The following is a 22,088-nucleotide window of genomic DNA, read 5'->3' as shown; positions in this document are numbered from 1 at the left end:
ATGCTCCCTTAGAAGCTAATTGTGGCTAAGTTAGCGAAAACTGGGTTTCTGATTTCGGGCGGAAGGTGAATTTTAGATGCCGGGGAAACCTGGTCGCCCGAGGTGAATTCGGGACGGCAGAAAATGGATGGAAAATAATATGCAAAGTATATAAAGCTATTCAACAAGGTAAACAGGCCAATACAGACTACATTAAGAGAAGATGGGAAAAGGAAGGAAACATGGAAATTTTAAGTGAAAGTTGGGCCACCTCATGTAGACTGCAATGGGTCACTATGGGTTCCCTCATGGCGAGAGTTTTGTTGGAAGAACCTAACCAGGTTTTTTATTACACCTATTCAAAAGAGATGTCAGTTGGAGATCCTGTGGGTCCTCACGGGCTAATCATTTTCACATTTTTTGGGATTGTCCAGTGATAACACTTTATTGGACACAGGTATGTGAGCATATTAATTATGAATTTGGCAGTAAAATACCTTGTAACTTTTAAAATGTGTATTTGAATGTAATAGATTGGCAAAAGAAAGACTAAATGTTGCTCTGGATACTATTGACAGCAAGTAAGAAAGCTGTAGCAAGGAAATGGTTAAAACTGGTCCCGCTGACAACTGGAGACTGGATTAGCACAATTCAAGAAATCTATACCAAGGAAAAACTTTTTTTACTCTCAGAACTCAAAGGGACAGGTTTTATACTATCTGGTAAAAGTGGAGTGACCATGTGAAGCCCATAAGGTCAGACTTTCAGTAAAGTAATAATATGTAAAGGTGTGGAAATAATATATAAATGTGCGGTAATCATATTTTTGTAAAGGTAATCCTCCCATTCATGTTCCATTCATGTTAAAAATAAAAATCCATCCATTTTCTACCGCTTCTCCTTTTCAGGGTTGTGGGTGTCGTTGCTGTTGCCACTTTCATGTTGCATTTATTTTATTATGTGTCGGACCATGAGTTAGGGAGGTTGCTCGGGGAGTGACATGGGGCCTGCGAGCCATATTATTTGATTGTCAGTGTGTGTGAGCTGTTCCTGGTGTGCTTTTGTTGTCACATCAAAAGCCCTCGTTGAGCAAAGAGGAGTTAAAAGCCTCGTGTCACTGTTCCACACTACAATATTATATTATTAATAATTAGAAATCAGCAACCCAGCTGATTGAATAAAAATAACCTAACAGTGTAGTGAAATTGAGCCTGTAGTTAGATTATTTGAACAACCCAAATGGGTTGTTGAAATAACCCAACTGTTGATTTAAGGCAGGGGTGTCCAAAGTCGATCCTGGAGGGCCGCAGCCCTGCATGTTTTCCATGGCTGTGTCCGAATGTGCACCCTATGCCCTAACCCCTCAATCACTACATAGTGCACTACATAGTGTTCACTACATAGTGCACTACATAGTGCCCTGAATCCGTTGGCGATTCGGACACTCAGCTCCCTACTTTTTCCCCTCAGCGCTGATCACGTGACCCTCGGATGGTACCATGGTAACCACACGCACAGGCTCGCTAAGACGTAATATTTTATTTTAAATGTGCTCCTATACTGCATTTTACTTTCCTTGTCATGTTTCTAATCATTGAGGAATAAATAAAAATATATTATTAAATTCAGTGAAATTATTATAAAGTACTACATTAATACGTTATGTTCTTTGATGTTCGCGCCACTCACCTGCCGCGGGAATCTCATCCACCGGCGAAATGGCCCCCATCGTCAACTTTTCTGTGTTTTTGTTCTCTTTAATTCAACTTTTACTGGCCAAAATGACACAAATTAAGGCGAGGAGACAAAGGAGAGAGGCCTTGAGGAGGAGACGGCGAATGAGAGTGGCTCTCATTGCTTCGGCAAGACACCGCGTAAGTAAATAGGTTAATTCCCTTTTTTGCAATATCACGCCATCTGCTGGGGAAAATTAAGGGTATTATAGTCCTCATTTTTAATTGATTGCTTTTAAGCTTTGGCAAACTAATCTCATTTATCAATAGGAATCAATGTATGACTTGATCTAGCACATATCCCATTTCAGCTATTTACAGTAACTACCAAAAACCAGCTATTCCATATGTAAACACTTTTTGTAAGCCCATTTGATATGAGCTGATTGTTAAAAAAAAACTGGCAAACTAAATGACCATATACAGGGGGAAAACAGGTTTTTCATTGACAACATCCTTTCTGACTTAATGTGTTAACTATATTGCATAATTATGATAACAGGAATACATACAGGAAGGAATAAATCCTCTGAAAATCCAGATTTCAACCTGTGAATAAAGCACTTACCCTTAAGAAACACATGCAAAGTCACCAACCTTGTGTTTTAGTTTTTATTAAGGCAACAACAGAAGAAAGACAATAATATTGAAGTGCAAAAGATAAACCTACAAAACAAGAAAATAGAACCATTTTGCACAGCTTTAAACTCCCACAAATGCTACCATGAGAAGTTGCATTTTCAGGAGCTTAAAGCTGCAAAGTGGTTCTAGGTTGGTCATTAAAACAAACTAACCTACCTTTCCCCCCCCCCCCCCCCCCCCCCCCCCAGACACCACTGGCACTGTATTGTGTGGTCAACAGGAAGGTTCCCCTGTTGGCCATGTACTTTGATGGCCACTCAGAGCTCCGGCCAGACTTCCGGCTGCACCGCACCACCATCTCGGCCCTCACTGACCTGCTCTGGCCCAGAGATCACCAGGGCTGGGGGAGGCACCTGGACACCCTGGTGTTCCTCTTCTGGCTGGCCAGTGGAACCTCCTACCGGGTGGTAGCGAGGGCCTTTGACATCCCCAGGTCCACAGTCTGCGATGTTGCCCACCGGGTGGCAGACCAGATCCTCAGCATACAGAGGCGCCTGATCTCATTTCCACCTGCAGAGGAACTGGAAGACATTTCTACTGGTTTCCAGCAGTTGGGTGGGTGTGCCTCTTTTCAGAGGGTTGTGGGGGCAATAGATGGTTGCCATGTGAGAATTAAACCCCCCGCAGAGCACGCTGAGTGCTTCCTCAACCGAAAGCTGTTCCACTCGGTACAATTTCAGGCAGTGACTGATCACCAAGGGAGATTTTTAGACATTTTCGCCGGTTACCCTGGCTCGGTGCATGACTCCCGCGTGTTGAGGAACAGCCCCATCTACAAGGAGCAGCTGTATCCTCCCGCCAGCTTCGTCCTCCTTGGTGATGGTGGGTACCCCTGCCTGTCACGGCCCATCACCATCCTGACGCCGTACAGGCAGCCTGTGAGGAACCCTGTTGAGGCCCGGTTCAACAGGCACCACTCCAGGGCACGATCTGTGGTGGAGAGAGCATTTGGCATCATGAAGGCCAGGTGGCGGGCCATATTTTTCAAGGCGTTGGAGGTTCAACCCACCTTTGCTGTTAAGGTCATCGCCTGCTGCGCTGTCCTGCACAACCTCTGCCTTCGCCACGGGGACCTGCTGGAGCCGGAGCCAGTCCAGGAGCCAGAGACAGAGGCTGTCCACCATGAGCAGGACAACCAGGGCCAGCAGAGCGGGGAGTCACTGCGGGCAGCCATGGCAGCGGCATTGTCTGCTCCGAGGGTCAGGCATCAGGCACTCCGGGACCATGATTACTGACTTGATGAATACACTGTTGGTGCCTTCCACAGCTACCTGCTAAGGTAGCTGTGCCTTCAGACCACAGACTTCAGACTCTACTTGTGCCATTTAGTTCACGTTTGTTCTAAAATAAGTGTTAATATGTACAGCAACAGATTAATATAATGTAAATAGTTTATGTAAATAGTTCATTTAATTGTCTATCCTAAAACGTAAGTAGTGTATCAATTAATTCTTCATCAATCATCCTTGTTCTAATTTCATTTCTTTATTATAAAATTGTTAAATTTTGGAACTTTACAGTGAACATAAAAAACAGCAAAAACAAACCAAACTCAATTTTTTTTCACAATTATTTCCAGGAGTTTTAAAAGTCTCTCCTGTCTCTCCTCTTCTCTTTTCTCTCTTTCCTCCTCTCTCTTCTCTCTCTCTTCCTCCCTCTTCTCCGCTCTCTCCAAGTACTGCAGCACACTCTGCCTGGACCTCTTGGCTGCTGGGGCGCTGCTCTCTCCCTCTCTCTCTCCCTCATCCTCATCCTGTGGCTCTGAGGATGCTGCAGAGGTGGAAGGGCTCTCCTCTCCAGAGGTGGCGATGAGGCAGGGAGGCCGCACAGACGGTCTGCCGCCTATCGCCTCCTCCATGAGGGAGAGCCACTTCCACTGACTGCCCTCCTTCATCCGCTCCTCCTGCAAACATTCATTTTATGCAACTGTTACATGACACCTATCGAACAGCATTAATAATAGAAACCTCACTAACCTTGAAGGTTTTTTTTAAGTTTTCCCACTTTTTGGCTGCTCTGGCAGGGGAAACCAGGCAGCCAAGCCCCATGTTCTCGATTATTGCTCTGTAATCACACACAACCACACAGTATTATGCAATAGCACACGGATTGGCCTTAAAAGAGTTATAGTTCCACAATCACATGCAACCACGCAATATTATGTAACAGCACACAAACGGGCACAATAGAAATAGTATAATTAGTATAATATAATAAGCTTACTCCCAGCCGGCGGCCGAGGCGAACCTCTTCCGGCTGAAGAAGCTACTGCAGCAGCGGAGCCGCACCAGCCACTCTACATCCTCGTCTGTTCAAAGACACAACGCGTATATATCACACTCAGATATAAGCCCCTGGGTGTCACTACACCTGACATATTATCGGATGAACTGTTAATCGTTAAGTATTTGCTTTAGAAAATGCCGAAGATATCGATGCACTGTAGCTAACACAGGCTAAATATTAGCACCAGGGCTAACTTTCAACTTCAATGGGTCAAATATACGTTCACAGTGGCCGAAACTTTACACATCTTTAACCTTTACCTTGTTATAATGTGTTCATGCCCAGCAAATTAACAATATTGTAATGAAATACTTACATTTATATGTCACAGCTCCGGCTTCCGCTTCACGCTGCCGCTCTTCCGCCGTCATTTTGCTAGAGATTCGTAATGCACGATGGGTAATATCGAGCCGTCTAGGGAGCATCGATGTTCACTACTTTTCAAGATGCATTGTGGGAAATTTCTAGTGCCCTACTTTTTTGCTATCTGGACATTCGGACACCCCTAAAAATGGCGTCTTCACTATGTAGTGCCCTATGTAGGGAATAGGGTGCACATTCGGACACAGCCCATGTCTCCCTGCTTCAACACAGCTGATTGCATTGAGGCTCGTTATCAGGCTTTCTGCTGGACTTGGGCCTGAATCATCATGATATTCAGGTGTGTTGAAGCAGGGAGACATGGCCCTCCAGGACTGACTTTGGACACCCCTGGTTTAAGGAAACCAACCCAACTTGATGGGTCAAAATAACCCAGCATGTGTTCTGACCAGGGTTGGGGAGTAATGGATTACATGTAACGGCGCTACGTAATCAGGATACAAAAAAATTGTCACTGTAACCCGTTACAGTACACGCAAAAAATATGTAATCTCGTTACAGGCACTTCTGATAAAAACACGGATTACTGAGCGGGATTACTTTTGAAAATCAGAAGGAATATACCAGCAACAACAGACATCCGAGCTGTATACAGACACTGTGACACTTTACAGCACTTTGCAGCACTTTATGGCACAAATGGCCAAATCATAGATCTATAAACAATAGACACCGTAGATATATAAATTGTGGACACGGCATCCACCGCTGTCTTGGAGCAGCCTCCCGCTCTGCTGATGTGTTTAACCATGAACGAAACAACCCGCATTGCCATGGACTTTACCACCTGCTGCTGGAGTCATGGCTGCTCCCAAGGGAGAGAAACTCATTCTTTGGCTGGAAACGTAGACATTTTGTATTTAAGTCAGATGAGGACCAGGACTTCTCTGTACGATGTAAATCCTGCCTCCTAGCTGTGAAAATGCTCTCAACATCCAGGGACTCATCAAACCTGAAGACACATCTACAGGTATGAAACACACCTGAACTCACAGTGAAGCTAAAGTGTTATTAGCCTGCTAACCTGTCAGTAACCTGCTGCTGCTGCCTCACCAGGTTGAACTCAGAAAAATCTGATGGAGGCAATAAAATCTTCAGCCTGTATGGAGGATTTACTGGAGACTGCATGTTTCCTTCTGTCACTGAGGAATGAATCAACTCTGAACTCTTGAAAAAATACTGAGCATGGCCGACCTGAACACAAACCCTGCTCCTCACTACAGCAGTACAGCTACACAGCACAGTGAGTATATAATATAAATGTGTGTTAACACTTTCAGTCCGACTCCTGGTGCTGCTGCTGGACTGTAGAACTACTAGAGGAACACAGTCTGAACTGATGGTTCTGATCCTGAGTCAGAAAGAAAGAAAGTCAGATTCTCAGTGGGTTTAGAGGTCAAAGGTGATGTTGTTGGTATTAATTGGGGCTGAACACAGAGTTCAGCAGAGTTCATAACACTCAGAGTGTTTAGTGTTTACTGTGTAGAGCTGTCAATACACTGTGAGGATGACACATTGTCTTCATTTTTTATGTTTGCTGGTGAAGTAATCTAAAAGTAACTAAAAGTAATCTGGTATGTTCCTTTTTATTTGAAGTAATTACAGTAAGTTACTGATTACATTTTTTGACAAGTAACTTGTAATTGTACCGGATTACAATTTTAAAGTAACCCTCACAACCCTGGTTCTGTCCGATATTTAACCAGTGTTGGGTTAAAAATAACCCATGGGTTGTTTGGGTTGTTTTTAACCCAACATTTTTTAGTGTGTCAGTTTTGATTTGTGCAGCTGACTAACAATGCAAAATGATTCCTTTGATGATTTCATTCAAATGAATCATTGGTAACACTTTATTTGAAGCCCCCCTGTATAACCTAACCCTAACCCTAATCATATGCTGTATAGTGAGTTATAAAGCATTGTGATCATGTATGAGTGTTTATAGCTACTTATAATGTGTCAAACTGGTGCTTAAAGTAAAGTGTTACCGAATAATTTAGTAATTTATTGAAGTCCAAAAGGAAAGTGTTCACAGAGCTTGACTCTGTTAGTTTACCATCTGTTGAAGTTGAGCTTTGCACCTTTGTCCTGGCCTGTTATGAACCACTTGATCATGATTCTTCTGCTCCCTACTCATCTCATGTGTATGAAATTCTGATGAGAATGGGCCATTTTCACAGCTCCACTACTTCCTGAAATTAACTGTGCACTTCATTTCCTGTCTTGCATTATTGGCCAAAATGATTAATCCAGGTGTGTCTTGTTGCAGCAGTCTAAACCAGACACACCTGGATTAATCAGTTTGGCCAATAATGCAAGACAGGAAATGAATGTGCACAGCTATTTTCAGGAAGTAGTGAAGCTGTGAAAATACCCCATTAATGTTCTGTCCTGATAGATGTTGATTTTATCCACCACAGAGGTGTTGTCATCATGTTCTGTATTTTGGAGGTAACAGGTCACCTGTGTGGCAGCAGCTGACCTGTTACCTTTCATTCACTTAGACAGTACCGTAATTTCTGGATTTTAAGTTACTATTTTTCCCTATGCTTTGAACCCTGCGGCCTATACAACAGTGCAACTCATCAATAGGTTTTTACATGACACACTACTTGCACGAGATGAGTATTACCTGTGATCTCTGGTCACAGTTACCTCTGGTCTTTACCCCCTGACGTCGATGTTTCTTTCATTGCATTAACATGGGACACACGAACTCTGAGTTTGACTGGGATTTACAGACTTTACAGCCAGATATGATTTCATTCGGGACAAAAAAAGTTGCATTATATATTTATTATTCAAAATTGTTAGATGTTTAGCCCTGAAAATGCTTTTTATTTTTAGTGCTTTTTACTGTGATCACCAGTGATTTGTGCATCCATGCGTCCTTTTCTAAAAGATGCATCTCAGGATAAACTCTGGTCAAAATATTTTACGACACAGCCATGATTAAATGCTTTGTATTGTCTCTGTTTTACTGTGAATGATGTGCTACAGACAGAGGAGAGGAAATTTATTTCTGTTTCTTTGCGCTTTTACACAGTTAAGGTTTAGAGTTATGATGCTTATCAGTGAAAGACTCTCTTGTACCTTGGAAGAACACTCACTGGTGATTTGAATGTATGCATATGTGTGTATAGATTACTTATTGATTAAATATGATGTGCCACACCACCCATGCAAACACTCACACACTCAGAAGCAGAAAACAAATCTCAGTTTGACAGACTGGTGACTGGAGGCACAGCTGCTGTTGTCCAGGGAAAAAAGAGCAGGGGAGAGAGAACACAGCCCTGAGGGGATCCAGTGCTGATGGTCCGGGAGTTGGAGGTGAGTTACCCAGCTTCACGTGCTGCCTGGTTACCAGGCAAAGCACTGGTTTGTAAGTGTAAGCTGTACTGAAGAAATATTGACTGAAGAATGAGGAGTGGTCACTCAGGGTATCATTACATCTGTGGAGTTTCTTAATCATTTGACATCCAGCAGACACTGTTGGTAGGTGAAATCTGTGAGGGAACCAGACGGTACAATGTTTTTAACCGCTTGAGTATCATGTTTGTTTTGTCAGAGTCCTTTATCCTGTGTTTATTCATTTCTTTACATTTAGCTTTAAAGATTATGTGAAAAGACACATTTAAAAAAGTGAATACAATTTAAATGTAGCAGTGATCAGTTGAAGTCATTATTCAGATATGACTGATTAACCTTTTGAAGACTGTGAACCATAGAGGGTAAGGGTAGTGGCTAAAATATTCCTACATGGAAAGATTCCTCTCATCTTCCTTCAGTCGTGAGGGTATTTGATCGACTGACACACAAAAATCAGCTCTCGCTCCCTGTCTATCAAGACAGATGGCATCAACTGAAATATGCAAGTAATAATAATAATAAAAACATGCTATCTCGCGATTAGAAATCAAATTTCCTGAAGAGTGCAGGTTTACTTTACCTGCAGTTGGGCTGATGTAACCACAGGACAATATGAATGGCCAAATGCACACAACCCTATTAGAGGGCTGACAGAGCCGCCTCACTGCACCGTGGTGGTTACCTGAGAATCAATGACAACTACCTGAACCAATTCCCTCCCCTTTATTTAATCCACTTTCTCTGTAACTTCTCCCTTGGCATCTAACTGCCTCCCACAGCAGGGATCTCATCACCATAGATGAATAGTGTAATCTTCCCAAGCAGGGCCTAATATCAGTGAGACCACAGTTATATTCATATAAAATCCATTACTGACTGCCTCACTCTTCACTGACCAACAATACTGAACAAATCAGGGCACTGGCGCAAACTGTATTAACTCACCAGGGGTTAATGGATTGTGAGCCGGATGCAAGTGAGGGCATCACAGTGTGTCTGGGGGTGGGGTGGACTTGCTGTAGGATGGGAGTGCAGCTTCCTGTTACTACAGCTGCCAGCCTCTTCACATGTTTAAAATGGAGAGCACAGCCGGAAATAAGACAGTTTGTCAAAGTACCGTATTGGCCCGAATATAAGACGATGTTTTTTTCCAGAAATTGCATCCTCAAAAGTGGGGTCGTGTTATAATCGCGGACTTACGGTAGATGGTCAATACGCATCTGCGCCGCTCGATGGCGCCAAAGTATCACTGACCAGAGAGCGAGTGGAGCGATGAAATGAGATCAAATGATCTGATGAAAAATAGCGGATCATCTGGAACAAAGGGACCCGAACGCTGGACAACTGAGCAACAACAGAGGAGAAGTTATGATACCAACTTTAAACTGATGGTGATCAACGCAGCAGAGTCATCAAACAAATGCCAAGCCGCCAGGAGATGTGGTGTAGCAGAGCGCCTCGTTCTTATTGGAGAGCACAGAAAAAATGCCTACAGATGCTAACGCTATGAGAAAAGCTTTCCGTGGTCCTGAGAGCGACGCTTCAGAGAGACTGATAGAAGGGTGAGTGAACACGTCACTGAAAAACGGAAAGACGGAATGCCCACCACCAGAGCCGTGATTCAGCTGAAGGCACTGGGAAGTTATTTACATCATTTATACAGTTTTGACTCCTTGAGGCTTCTTATTTGTTGCTCATTGTTTCTTATTTTGAGAAAGAGAATATATTTTTTCATTTTATATCTCGTGAAATGTTATCTCAGTTGTGAGTTTTTGAGTTTATAATAATTGTATAATAAAAAGTTGTTTTATGAGTGACCTTACTGTCTTCAGCATTTTTTTTTTTTCACAAAATGATCTTTGAAAAATAGGGGTCGTGTTATAATCGGAGTCGTCTTATATTCGGGCCAATACGGTAATCTTCATCTGTTTATTTATTTATTTTTCTAAATGAAATGTACAGTCTCCCCCCTGACCTGCCACCTTAAAGTGGTGGGGGAGTTTGAGTTTTTGCGTGATCCCAGGAGCTATGTTGTCTGGGGCTTTATGCCCCTGGCAGGGTCTCCCATGGCAAACAGTTCCTGGGTGATGGGCCAGACTAAGGGCAGGTCAACAGCTCCTATGATGAACTTACAATTGAGGTCCGTGACGTTGCCCGGTATGGTGCAGCCGGGGCCCCACCCTGGAGTCAGGCATGGGGTTGGGGCTCGCAAGCGAGTGCCTGGTGACCGAGCCTTTACCCACGGCTCAGCCCGAAGGGGCGACGTGGGCTGACCCTCCGGTGGACCCACCACCCGTCGAGGGAACAGTAGGGGCTAGGTGCAATGTGGACTGGGTGGCCATCAGTGTGCCCGGCGACCCGATCCTCAGACACAGAAACTAGCCTTAGGGACATGGAATGTCACCTAGTTGGGGGGGAAGGAGCCCGAGCTTGTTAGGGAGGTTGAGAGGTACCGGCTAGATATAGTCGGGCTCACCTCCACACATAGCCTGGGCTCTGGAACCCAACCTCTTGAGAAGGGCTGGACTCTCCACTGCTCTGGCGTTGCCCGCGGTGAGAGGCGGGGGGCTGGCGTGGGTTTGCTTATAGCCCCACAGCTCAGCCGCCATGTGTTGGAGTTCACCCCAGTGAACCAGAGGGTCGCATCTCTGCGCCTTCGGGTCGGGGACAGGTGCCTCACTGTTGTCTCGGCTTATGGGCCGAACAGCAGTGCAGAGTACCCGGCCTTCTTGGAGTCCCTGAGAGAGGTGCTGGACACTGCTCCGACTGGGGACTCCCTTGTTTTCCTTTGGGACTTCAACACTCACGTGGGCAGTGACAGTGAGACCTGGAGGGAGGTGATTGGGACGCACGGCCTACCTGGTCTGAACCCGAGTGGTGTTCTGTTATTGGACTTCTGTGCTAGTCACAGTTTGTCCATAACGAACACCATGTTCAAGCACAGGGGGGTCCATAAGTGCACTTGGCACCAGGACACCCTAGGTCGGAGGTCGATAATCGACTTTGTTCTCGTATCATCTGATCTCCGGCTGCGTGTCTTGGACACTCAGGTGAAGAGAGGAGCAGAGCTGTGGACCGATCACCACCTGGTGGTGAGTTGGATTCACTGGCAGAGGAGGAAACCGGACAGACTTGGCAGACCCAAACATATTGTGAGGGTCTGCTGGGAACGCCTGTGGAACCCTTTGTCAGCATGGTTTTCAACTCCCACCTCTTGGAGAGCTTCTCTCATGTCCCGAGGGAGGCTGGGGACATTGAGTCCAAGTGGACCATGTTCTCCCCCTCCATTGTCGAAGCAGCTGCCCAGAGCTGTGGTCGTAAGGTCTCCGGTGCCTGTCATGGCAGCAACCCCCGAACCCGGTGGTGGACACTAGAAGTAAGGGCTGCCGTCAAACTGAAGAAGGAGTCCTATCGAGCATTGTTGGCTCATGGGACTCCAGAAGCAGCTGACAGGAACTGACAGGCCAAGCAAACTGCAGCCCAAGTGGTTGTGGAGGCAAAAACTGGGGTCTGGGAGGAGTTCGGGGAGGCCATGGAGGAGGACTATCGGTCAGCCTCAAAGAAATTCTGGTAACCCATTCGGCGCCTCAGGAAGGGAAAGCAGGTCTCCGCCAACACTGTTTACAGTGGAGGTGGGGAGCTGCTGACCTCAACTGGGGATATTGTTGGACGGTGGAAGGAATACTTCCAGGACCTCCTCAATCCCATCGCCACGTCTTCTGTTGAGGAAGCAGAGGCTGAGGTCCCAGAGGTGGACTCGTCCATCCCCCAAGCTCAAGTCACCGAGGTAGTCGTGAGCTCCTCGGTGGCAGGGCACCGGGGGTGGGCGAGATTCGCCCTGAGTACCTTAAGTCTCTGGATGTTCAGGACTGTTTTGGTTGACATGTCTCTGCAACAGCGCGCGGCAGTCGGGGACGGTGCCTCTGGATTGGCAGACCTCGGTGGTGGTCCCCCTGTTTAAAAAGGGGGACCAGAGGGTGTACTCCAACTATAGGGGGATACACTCCTCAGCCCCCCCTGGGAAAGTCTACTACAGGGTACTGGAGAGGAGGATTCGACCGATAGTTGAACCTCGGATGCAGGGCTGCCCTTTGTCACCGGTTCTGTTCATAATCTTTATAGACAGAATTTCTAGGTGCAGCCAGGGGCCGGAGGGGGTCCGGTTCGGGGACCGCAGGATTTCATCTCTGCTTTTTGCAGATGATGTTGTCCTGTTGGCTTCATCGAACCTGGACCATCATGCACTGCGGCGGTTCGCAGCCGAGTGTGAAGTGACAGGGATGAGGATGAGCGCCTCCAAATCCGAGGGCATGGTCCTCAACCGGAAGAAGGTGGCTTGCCCTCTCCAGGTGGGTGGAAAGACTTCGGCCCAAGTGGAGGAGTTTAAGTATCTTGGGGTCTTGTTCACGAGTGAGACGGATGGAGCATGAGATTGACAGGCGGATCGGTGCAGCGGCTGCAGTGATGCGGTCGTTGTATCGATCCGTTGTGGTTCGTCGTGATCCGTTATCGATCACTCAAAGCAAAATAGTTTGTTAGTTCAATGTAATTTCTAATGAGGTTGCCATAACTTAAAAAGACTAATGCAAACTGTTGCGTTGATTTTTTTTGTTAAGTCTAGACATTTGTTTTTAGAGTGTGACAGCAAGAGCTTCATCTGTTTTTCTATTGTTCTTTTATTATTAAATATTTCACTTTTCCTCTATTAAGCCAGTGATATTTGTCCCCAAATGTTTTTAAAAGTTTTTTTTTCCAGTCTATAAATAACATGTATTTTATTCTTACATTAATATAAAAATAATTTCTAATGTGTTTCAGTTTCTACAAGACTTCTTGCTTCTGCTTTGACCATCAAATCATCAGAAATTAAGACGCCTTGTATTTTATTGATCCGTCTGTAGCTCCAGTAGCATGCTGAAGGAGAAGCTCATTAACAGGCAAGGATAATTATTTTTATCATGATCTGTACATACAAATGCACCACTGCCAGATACATCCACCAACTCCACCTGCTCTGCTGGTCTGGTTCGAGGAGGAACCAGCACCTCCAGGACCAGAGAGAGACCGTCGGACCCGATCATCTCAGGCAGCCCGGGCACAAGAAATGACTTTCTTTAGATTTCCAGACTCCTCCAGGACTGGAGCCTGGCAGGATGGAATAGTAGGGGCTGCATTAATTCATTTTAAAATAAAGAATTCAATAAAAATATTGTAAATACAGCAATCGATGTGAATTTCTGCCATGTCTTTTAAAGAACTTTTAATTCGAAATAATAATAATAATAATAATGCATTGGTTTTATATAGCGCTTTTCAGGACACTCAAAGACGCTTTACAGTGCATTATTCATTCTCTCCATACTGGGTGGTGGTAAGCTACTACTGTAGCCACAGCTGCCCTGGGGCAGACTGACGGAAGCGAGGCTGCCAATCTGCGCCATCGGCCCCTCCGACCACCAACCATTCACTCTCACAACTGTCATACTAGGCAACATGGGTGAAGTGTCTTGCCCAAGGACACAACGACAATATATCTTTTTTTAAACTCTGGTTCATTATTTTTTTGGAGAGATGTGAGGACTAAGTTGCATTTTTTAATGTTTTTATTTTTCCGGGGATATGAAGGGTTTGCTTGATAAAGAAATTATGTTTGAAAACATCGTTATCAGAGTCATGAAATCCATCCTTTGAAAATGTGTTCACTTCAATCATTAAATAAAATAAGTTTAAAACACGATCTGAGTCCAGAATAATTTTCAATGTTGGGTTGAACAGCAACATTAAAGGTATAATACAACATTTTCTCGAAAAGACGAAGCCCCACGTCTGTTACTCACTTTTTGAACAACGCGCATGCGCCAGACCATCCGCCCGGCTCTCCTGCTTCTCCCAGAAAACGCGGAAGTGTACGAGCGCGATCTCCTCTTCTCCGGCGTGCACGGCTCTGTACAGTTTCTGCGATCCCCCTCGCTCATAAATAAAGCTTTTTTTTTTCCGAAACAGTTACAGTTTCATTATGTCAGACTCGCCATCGGTCAGTACGAGCTCAGAAGCTCACCGGCTACATAAACACTCTGAATGCGCATGCGCAAAAGGGAGAAGCTGATTGGGCGCAAGCACGGAGAACCGCCTTACGAAAGCAGCTCGTCAGAATGATTGACAAACAGACCCACCAATTATTTAGGTGATCCACCCGGAAATCAAAATGTTGTATTACACCTTTAATGATACTTGAATTTGAAACACATAAAGTTGGTACAAACTATGCTACCGCACGCAGCTCTGCTCTGTCGTTCTCCTCACTGGATTTATCAAAGAGAATTGGGACATCGACTTTATTCTCAACATTTCGACTTTATTCTCAACATTCTATTTCAACTTTATTCTCGACATTATAGTTCGACTTTATTCTCAAAATTTCGACTTTATTCTTGACATCCTATTTCAACTTTATTCTCGACATTATATGACGACTTTATTCTCGATATTTCGACTTTATTCTCGGCATTTCGACTTTTTTCTCGAAGTTCATGATGACAATTTTTTTTTTACCCCTTCTAAAAAAAAATTTCTCACGGGTGGCCCTAATGCTCTTCCGTATACAATCACTCACAGTTCAGTTGGTGAAATTTTTATGAGACTACTGCAATAGGTATTCTTTTAACCTGAAATGACAGGATGAATACATTCCACCACAGAGACAAAATGACATACATGACTGTGCACAACTTCTATTTTCATGAATAATAAGGACATCTCCTCCATCACTATGAGCTTCCTCTGTAAGGTTCACAGGGTAGATGGATTCAAACCTCATCAACCAGTTTATTTCTAGCCTATAACGATAATACTGGGAACAGATAACAAATAAACTAAATGTGTCACGTCCCGCATATCATCGTCCTCTTAGGGGCGCTGTTTGGCTGTTTTGTTTTGGTTTTCAGGTGGGCGGTGCTGGGAGGCTGTTTACGGAAGACCGGCTCATCACCGAGATAGGTTTCAGCTGCTTTTCTGCATTTTCCGCTCGGCTGCTTTTCCGCCACTATTTAAGTAGCGTTCTGACTGAATGCCGGCGCTGGATTGTAACATCTGCTGTAGTGTGCAGATGTGCATTCGTACGTTCAGCATTTCTTGTGCTTGCATTAATTTTGTTTTCCCTGCTCTCAGTCTTGAGACTTATTGTATACCGTTCTGGTATATGTATTTTTCTTTTTTTTTAAGTGTTCTGTTTTGGTTCTGTGACCATTAGAAATTGCCATTGGATGGATTCGATGGATGGATGAATGGATGAATGGATGAATGGATGATATGGGTTGAATACATTATACGAGGGGGTACCCAGAAGTTCCCGGAATTTGGTCATAAAATACTAATAATAATGAGTTTCGACTTCTGGCCGTCAGATGTGCTGCAGGTAAGCCTCGTGCATATCTGTGAAAAAGCTGAGCTCCCAGAGTGACACTGACGACTGTCAGGCGCTATTTATAGTAACAGAGTGCAGCTGCGGTCTGCGCTTTTTCCAAAATGGCGACATTAATCGGAAAGCCAGAGCAGCGCACAAACATTAAATTCTGCTTTTTGCTGGAAAAACAGCAGCAGAAACACTCAGCTTGTTGCAGCAAGCCTACAAGGATGCTGCTCTGGGGAAGACTCAGGTCCATGAGTGGTCCGGGGGTTTGAGAAGGGCCAGATGTCGGCGCGTCAGGTCCGCTCAGCCGTGAAAACAATGCTGAGCTGCTTCTCGGCTGTCCAGGGTCTCGTCCACAGCGAGTCTGTCCCTCCAGGTCAGACTGTAAACCAGGACTACTACAGGAAGTCCTCAGACGCTCCGTGAGGATGTGAGGAGGAAGCAGAGCGTCGTGGCGGAGTGGAGCCGGTTGATCCACCACCACAGAGCGCCAGCGGACACGGCGCTGCGCCTCACGCTGTTTCTGGAGAAGAATGAGATGAATCTCCTCTCCCATCCGCCTGATTCTCCAGATGAAGCCTCCAGTGACTTTTTCTTGTTCCCCAAGTTGAAGAAGCAGCTGAAGGGACAGCGGTTTGCAGATGTGGAGGAGGTGACAGAAAAACACAGCCGGCCCAGAATGACACTTTCACGCACGGGTGTCACGACGCATTGGTGAAGTGGGAGACACGGCTGGAGCGCTGCATTAATGCGGATGGAGATTATTTTGAAGGCGACAGTGATGTTTTATTTTGAAATGTTAGAAATAAAAAGTTACAATCAAATTCCGGGAATTTTTGGGTACACCCTCGTATGTGTTGGCGGTATGACATGGGATGGATGTATGGATGAATGTCATGAATGGGTCACATGGAATTGATGGATGGTAATGATGAGATCCACAGTTTACTCTGATCCTGTAACAGTTAATTTTACCTGTTGTAAAATTTACTCTGACCTGCTATTGTGTTTACTCTGACCCTAGAAAATTTACTCAGAGCTAGAGTAGAGTTTGCTTGGACCTGCTGTAAAATTTCTATGACCTGTTGTTAGCTTAACTCTGACCTGCTGTGAAGTCTGCTTTGACTTTTTAGTCTGACCCTGTACAGATTTCTGCACCACCACGGAGAAATATCAAGGGTTGAGGGAAGAGATAGAGAGAGTGTGGGACGTGAAGGCAACAGTGATACCAGTAGTGGTCGGGACACTGGGAGCAGTGACCCCCAAGCTGGGAGGATGGCTCCGGCAGATACCAGGAACAACATCTTTGAGCTCTGTTCAAAAGAGACAAGAGATCTTAGGAACAGCTAAGATCCTGCAGAACCCTTAAGCTCCCAGGCCTCTGGTAGAGGACCCGAGCTGGAAGGAGACAGACACAATACCACCAGGCTGGTAAGAACACAGTTCTATATATATATATATACATATATATATATATATATATATATATATGTATATATACATATATATATATATATATATATATATATATGTATATATATATGTATATGTATTAGGGGTGTAACGGTACACAAAAGCCACGGTACGGTACGTACCTCGGTGTAAGGGTCATGGTTCGGTACGTTTTTCGGTACAGTGGGGAAAAAGTAAAAAAAAGTTCACAAATGTACCAGAACATTTTTCCCAAGCTTTCCCATGCCACACATTATTGGCCCAGTTTACATGGTGTTTTTTCAATCCGATTGTAAACAATAGTATTAAACACGAGAGTATTCATGTACAGCATACAAAGCATCCACGATGAATCCTCGTTTACAAGGACCCTGTGACATGCGCACAAAGTCTCACGAGGAACTTGCAGGTCTTCCTCTCTGCAGCAGCAGTCCTCAGCGCCGAGCAGAGAGTTTTTATCTGCTGATATCTGCTCAAATAATGTCCCAAATCTCCATGATACGCTGCTGAAGGAGCGGCTGCTCCCCTGACCGCAGCACCGCCGTGCGGAGCAGCACGTCTCGGTGTGAGCTCTGCGCCGCATGCCGATGTTTCGAATTAACTGGTGCCCGTGTTAACTTGTGACCAATAATGACTGAAACATCTAGTCGTTCTAGCGAACCTCGGCTATCGACAGTTACAGTGAGTGTGTACATTTAAAGTCTTTTGTGAGTCTTACTTTAACAACTGCTGTAATCAGCATGTGTTTACACAGACCTCCGCTGTCATTCGTTAACACGGGAACCAGTTAATCCATAACACCAGCCGGCGATCGCTCGTATTCTGCTATAGAGCTCTTTATACAACTCGCTGTTGTGCGATTTGGTTCCATCTCGCCTCTCCAATGTTTTTTATGTCGGGGTTTTGTATTAAAAAAGTGTTTTTCCACCACCGTGGCGTTCTCTGCTGGTTTTTTGACTGTGCTGCTTCCCGTTTACTGGCACGTCACACGTCACTCCGTATGAGGGAACGCACGCGGAACACCCATTTAATCCGCTCCGCCACACGCTGCAGCTCTCATTCCGCTTGTACTTTCTTCTTCATTTGTTCATGTTTGGACCTGCTTGTTCTACTTCTTCTTCTTCTGTGATAATGGTGGTTGCCGGCAGCTTTTAGGCTCATTACCGCCATCTAAGGTTGGAATTTTTTTTTTTTTTACTCACTGGTGTATTCGTCGTGTGATTGTGTGTGCCGAACCGTGACCCCCGTACCGTGACGGTACGGGACGAATACAAATACCGTTACACTCCTAATATGTATATATATATATATATATATATATATATCAAGGCACATTCCAAACAACACAACAGGTAGGCAACAATTATTTTTAATAAACTAGTTTCTTCAACTATGGAAACGAGCGCTTCCGCCAATGCAGAAGTGAATTAACGCAGCCGCTGACGGTGTAGGCCAGGGGTCGGCAATTTGATTTGGTGGCGGGCCACTTTTTTTGGGGGCACTTCAATCGCGGGCCAAGGGGTCTCCGGGCTAGCGGACTGGAGAGCAGGAGGGGGACGCCCGAGTTTTATCTCTGGTGTGTGAATTCATTCACGGGACGTGTCACGCTGGAACAAATATGCAACACAGAACATCCTGCAGAAACATCACAGCCTCCTCATCACCGTCTCCTGCACAGTGGGCAGGATTCTTCTGATGTCTGTTCCACAGTCCTGTGTGCACCCGGCTGTCTGTGTGTGTGTGTGTGTGTGTGTGTGTGTGTGTGTGTGTGTGTGTGTGTGTGTGTGTGTGTGTGTGTGTGCGTGCGCGAGCGCGTGCATACTGATCGATGGTGCGGGTTTTGTTCTTTTTTGTTTTTATGACTGTTTTTACTGTTCAGCACTTTTATGAATATGAGAAGTGCTTTTACAAATAAAGATTGAGATTGAGATGCTCCGCCTGCCACCGTCGCTGCTCTCTAACCGGCATGTGGAAGTCTGGTCAGCTCCGGCTGCAGCGAGGCACCAGCATCGCTTCAGGCTGTCTGCTGCCCTGGAGGCGGTCTGAGCTCCGTGAGTTCCAGCGTCTTCTGCAGGAGCTGCTCCCGGACGGCCGGTTCCTGCGCTGCTTCAGGCTGACGCCCGGTTTCCACCAGAAGCAGTGAACAAGTGAGATCGTGCACGCCGCTCGCCTTGGCATCACGCCAACTGTTCTGCGTGGTCGGAGCCCTGCTGCCCTCCGTCAGCAGGTGCATGAAGACCTCCACGCTGACAGGCTGTCCTGGCGCCAATTCGCTATTTCAACCAACTGGAGCGACGAGCAATGGAGGGCAATGGAGCGGGTGGCGGGCGGCAGCGAGTGGCAGTGCAAGTTGACGGGCGCGCGGATTTTTCCCTGGAACTGTTTGTCGCCGGCCACTTGCCACGCACTCACTTGCACTCTCTGTTCACCAGACGAGGTGCCACTCCTCTTTATTTTTCAGTGACAAACCGGAAACCACAACTAAACAACACATCTTTCAAAGATTGTCTATTGCAACACAATGACAGATATCGCACTCCAACAGGGGTGCGTGCGTCCACTGAAGGGCCCGGGGTAATGCGTGGGTTTGTGCGCACGCGTGTTGGAATCCTCTCGCGGGCCGGATTGAACGGTTCGGCGGGCCACATGTGGCCCGCGGGCCGCTAATTGCCGACCCCTGGTGTAGGCGAACGAAACAAGCTCTCCCACCACCTGCGCCCCGCTCCACCGGCCGCTACTGATATATATAAATATATGTGTATATATATATATATATATATATATATATATATATATATATATATATGTATATATATATATATATATATATATATATATATATATATATATATATATATATATATATATATATATATACATATATATATATGAACCTTTATATAGTCATTTCTGAAAATAATATGTGATTGTACCCAATACACTTGGATTCACATAAATATTTGACAATTCATTGGATGAGAAGAACAGGTCAACATTTGAACTTTTCAACTTTTCACACTTATTGCAGGAAAAAAATTTTTTTACTCCATTTATACATGTCACAACAGTACTTTAATGATGCCTCTGTGTCGATGTTGTTTATTTTTCATCCCAAAACTGAAAATAAACTTTGTCCCTGGATGGTACATTAGTAGAGGGAAATACAACTTTACATTAAAAAAAAAGAAAAAAAAAAGATATATTTTCTGTTCCAGGAGGAGACTCCCTCCATCGCCAGCCTCGGAAACATGTATTAGTTTGTTTTGAATATTGTTTCACCTGCATTGATTTTTACAGCTGTGCAACATTTGGATGGGACATTTCAGTTTGCACACATTCTAAGTTGCTTTGGATTATTTACAGACAGTGACAGTTAACGATACGTCACGTCAGTTGATCGATGTGTGTTGACTGGGATGACCATGCATCCTCTTTTGCCTGGACATTTCTTCCTTTTTGATTGTGAAAATATTTCCAATGAAATTCTCTAAAATTGAGGACAATGTCCAGAGATGACTCAACTTGTACAGATATTGTTGACCCATTAGTACTTACAGCGCAGAGCTCTGATGTATTTGGTGAATGTTTGAAGCATCAGGACACAGATAGGTCTGATTCACATTCCTTTCACTCACTACCAACCGAAAACATACCGCAACAAGACAATAATGATATAGACACAACAAAATAATGATGACAGATGACGCTGAAAGAACAGAAAACCATAACTACTCATTACAACGTCACCAAATTTAGAAAGGGAAGCGATGTCCCTTAATCCTTTGCGCTGTCCCCCCTCCAATGGCATCCTGGACACTGTTCATTCTGCAGAGAAACTCCTCTGGTTTGGCCATGCTGGTGACTGGTGGGAAGCAGCACATTCTGTCTGCAAAGCTGAAGCTCTGCTTTGCAGACAGAATGTGGGCAGATGAGGAAGACCAGGTAAGCAGAAGGAAGCAATCCAGAATATTCTGCATCTTATTTTCATTTTCTTTCATTTTGTTCTATTATTGACATTTATTATACATTAGCCCCCCCCCCCAAAAAAAAAAAAAAAAAAAAACCAAGGATGGATGGCGTTTCTTATTCTTTTTGAGGCATTATTTGTGTTTTTGATTGAGATGAATCTGTTTTTGAGTAAAGGACTACTTTCTCTCTTCTTCTTCCACTATTTTTTTTTTTTTTTTTTTTTTTGGTGAGCATGTTGTTGGGTTTTATTTATGTTTCCATTATAGATAAATGTAACTTCAGCAGGAGAGGGATATTTTAAATAAATGTGTGGTTTCTAAAGCTACTTTGGCCTGTGAGAATTTTTGCTGTTACTCCAAGAGGCCGGGAGAGTGTTCTCTTTTAGACTTTCAGGAAATGGTTGGCTGTGACTGGGGTGCACATCATTCCTCCAGCTTCCCACCTTTGCCTCAGACCTCGACAGACTGGAAGATTGTAGCAGTTTCATCAGCTGCTACATTGTGCAACAAATTGGAAAATTGGCAAACGTGTGCATGACAGTAAGTCTGTTGTCATTCTTCACTGCATATACATACACCACAGAGTAATCAGGTAGCATCAACTGAAAACACGTAAGACATTTCAGCCAAACAGTAAACATGTTGCCGATAATCACATGTACTGTACAGTTACCACACAGACCCAAACATCTCCGTGGTCAGTTGCACAGCACTCACATGTGGAATCAAGAAACTGACATGGGTTACAAACATCAACATTTTGATGAGATGCAGAAGAGAACAAACAGCAGCAATATCTGTCATTCTTGATGTATGAATGAGAGCGTATGTGTAGGTGTGTGTATGTTTGTGTTTGTGTAATTGAAC

The 22,088-nt window shown here is 44.7% G+C and overlaps 1 long non-coding RNA gene across 19 annotated transcripts in view; it reads right to left on the bottom strand.

Annotated features, from left to right (window-relative positions):
* LOC115401851 (uncharacterized) overlaps positions 1-19,697 on the bottom strand; it is a 39,733-nt gene extending 20,036 nt beyond the window's left edge. For 15 of the 19 annotated variants that reach the window (XR_003933010.1, XR_003933024.1, XR_003933023.1 and 12 more), the window contains exons 1-2: positions 19,372-19,385; positions 16,532-16,533 (exon numbers count right to left, since the gene is read on the bottom strand). This is a non-coding gene — a long non-coding RNA (uncharacterized LOC115401851). Of the gene's footprint in view, positions 1-377; positions 381-3,421; positions 3,428-9,988; positions 10,001-12,715; positions 12,728-16,531; positions 16,534-19,371; positions 19,386-19,687 lie in introns of those variants that run through there. The other 4 variants (XR_003933008.1, XR_003933007.1, XR_003933034.1 and 1 more) reach the window with 4 other exon arrangements.
* Between the last annotated feature and the right edge of the window lie 2,391 nt (positions 19,698-22,088).

Source organism: Salarias fasciatus, chromosome 2, assembly GCF_902148845.1.
Source record: "Salarias fasciatus chromosome 2, fSalaFa1.1, whole genome shotgun sequence".
NCBI lineage: Eukaryota > Metazoa > Chordata > Actinopteri > Blenniiformes > Blenniidae > Salarias > Salarias fasciatus.
This window is presented reverse-complemented; position numbering and strand designations above follow the sequence as displayed.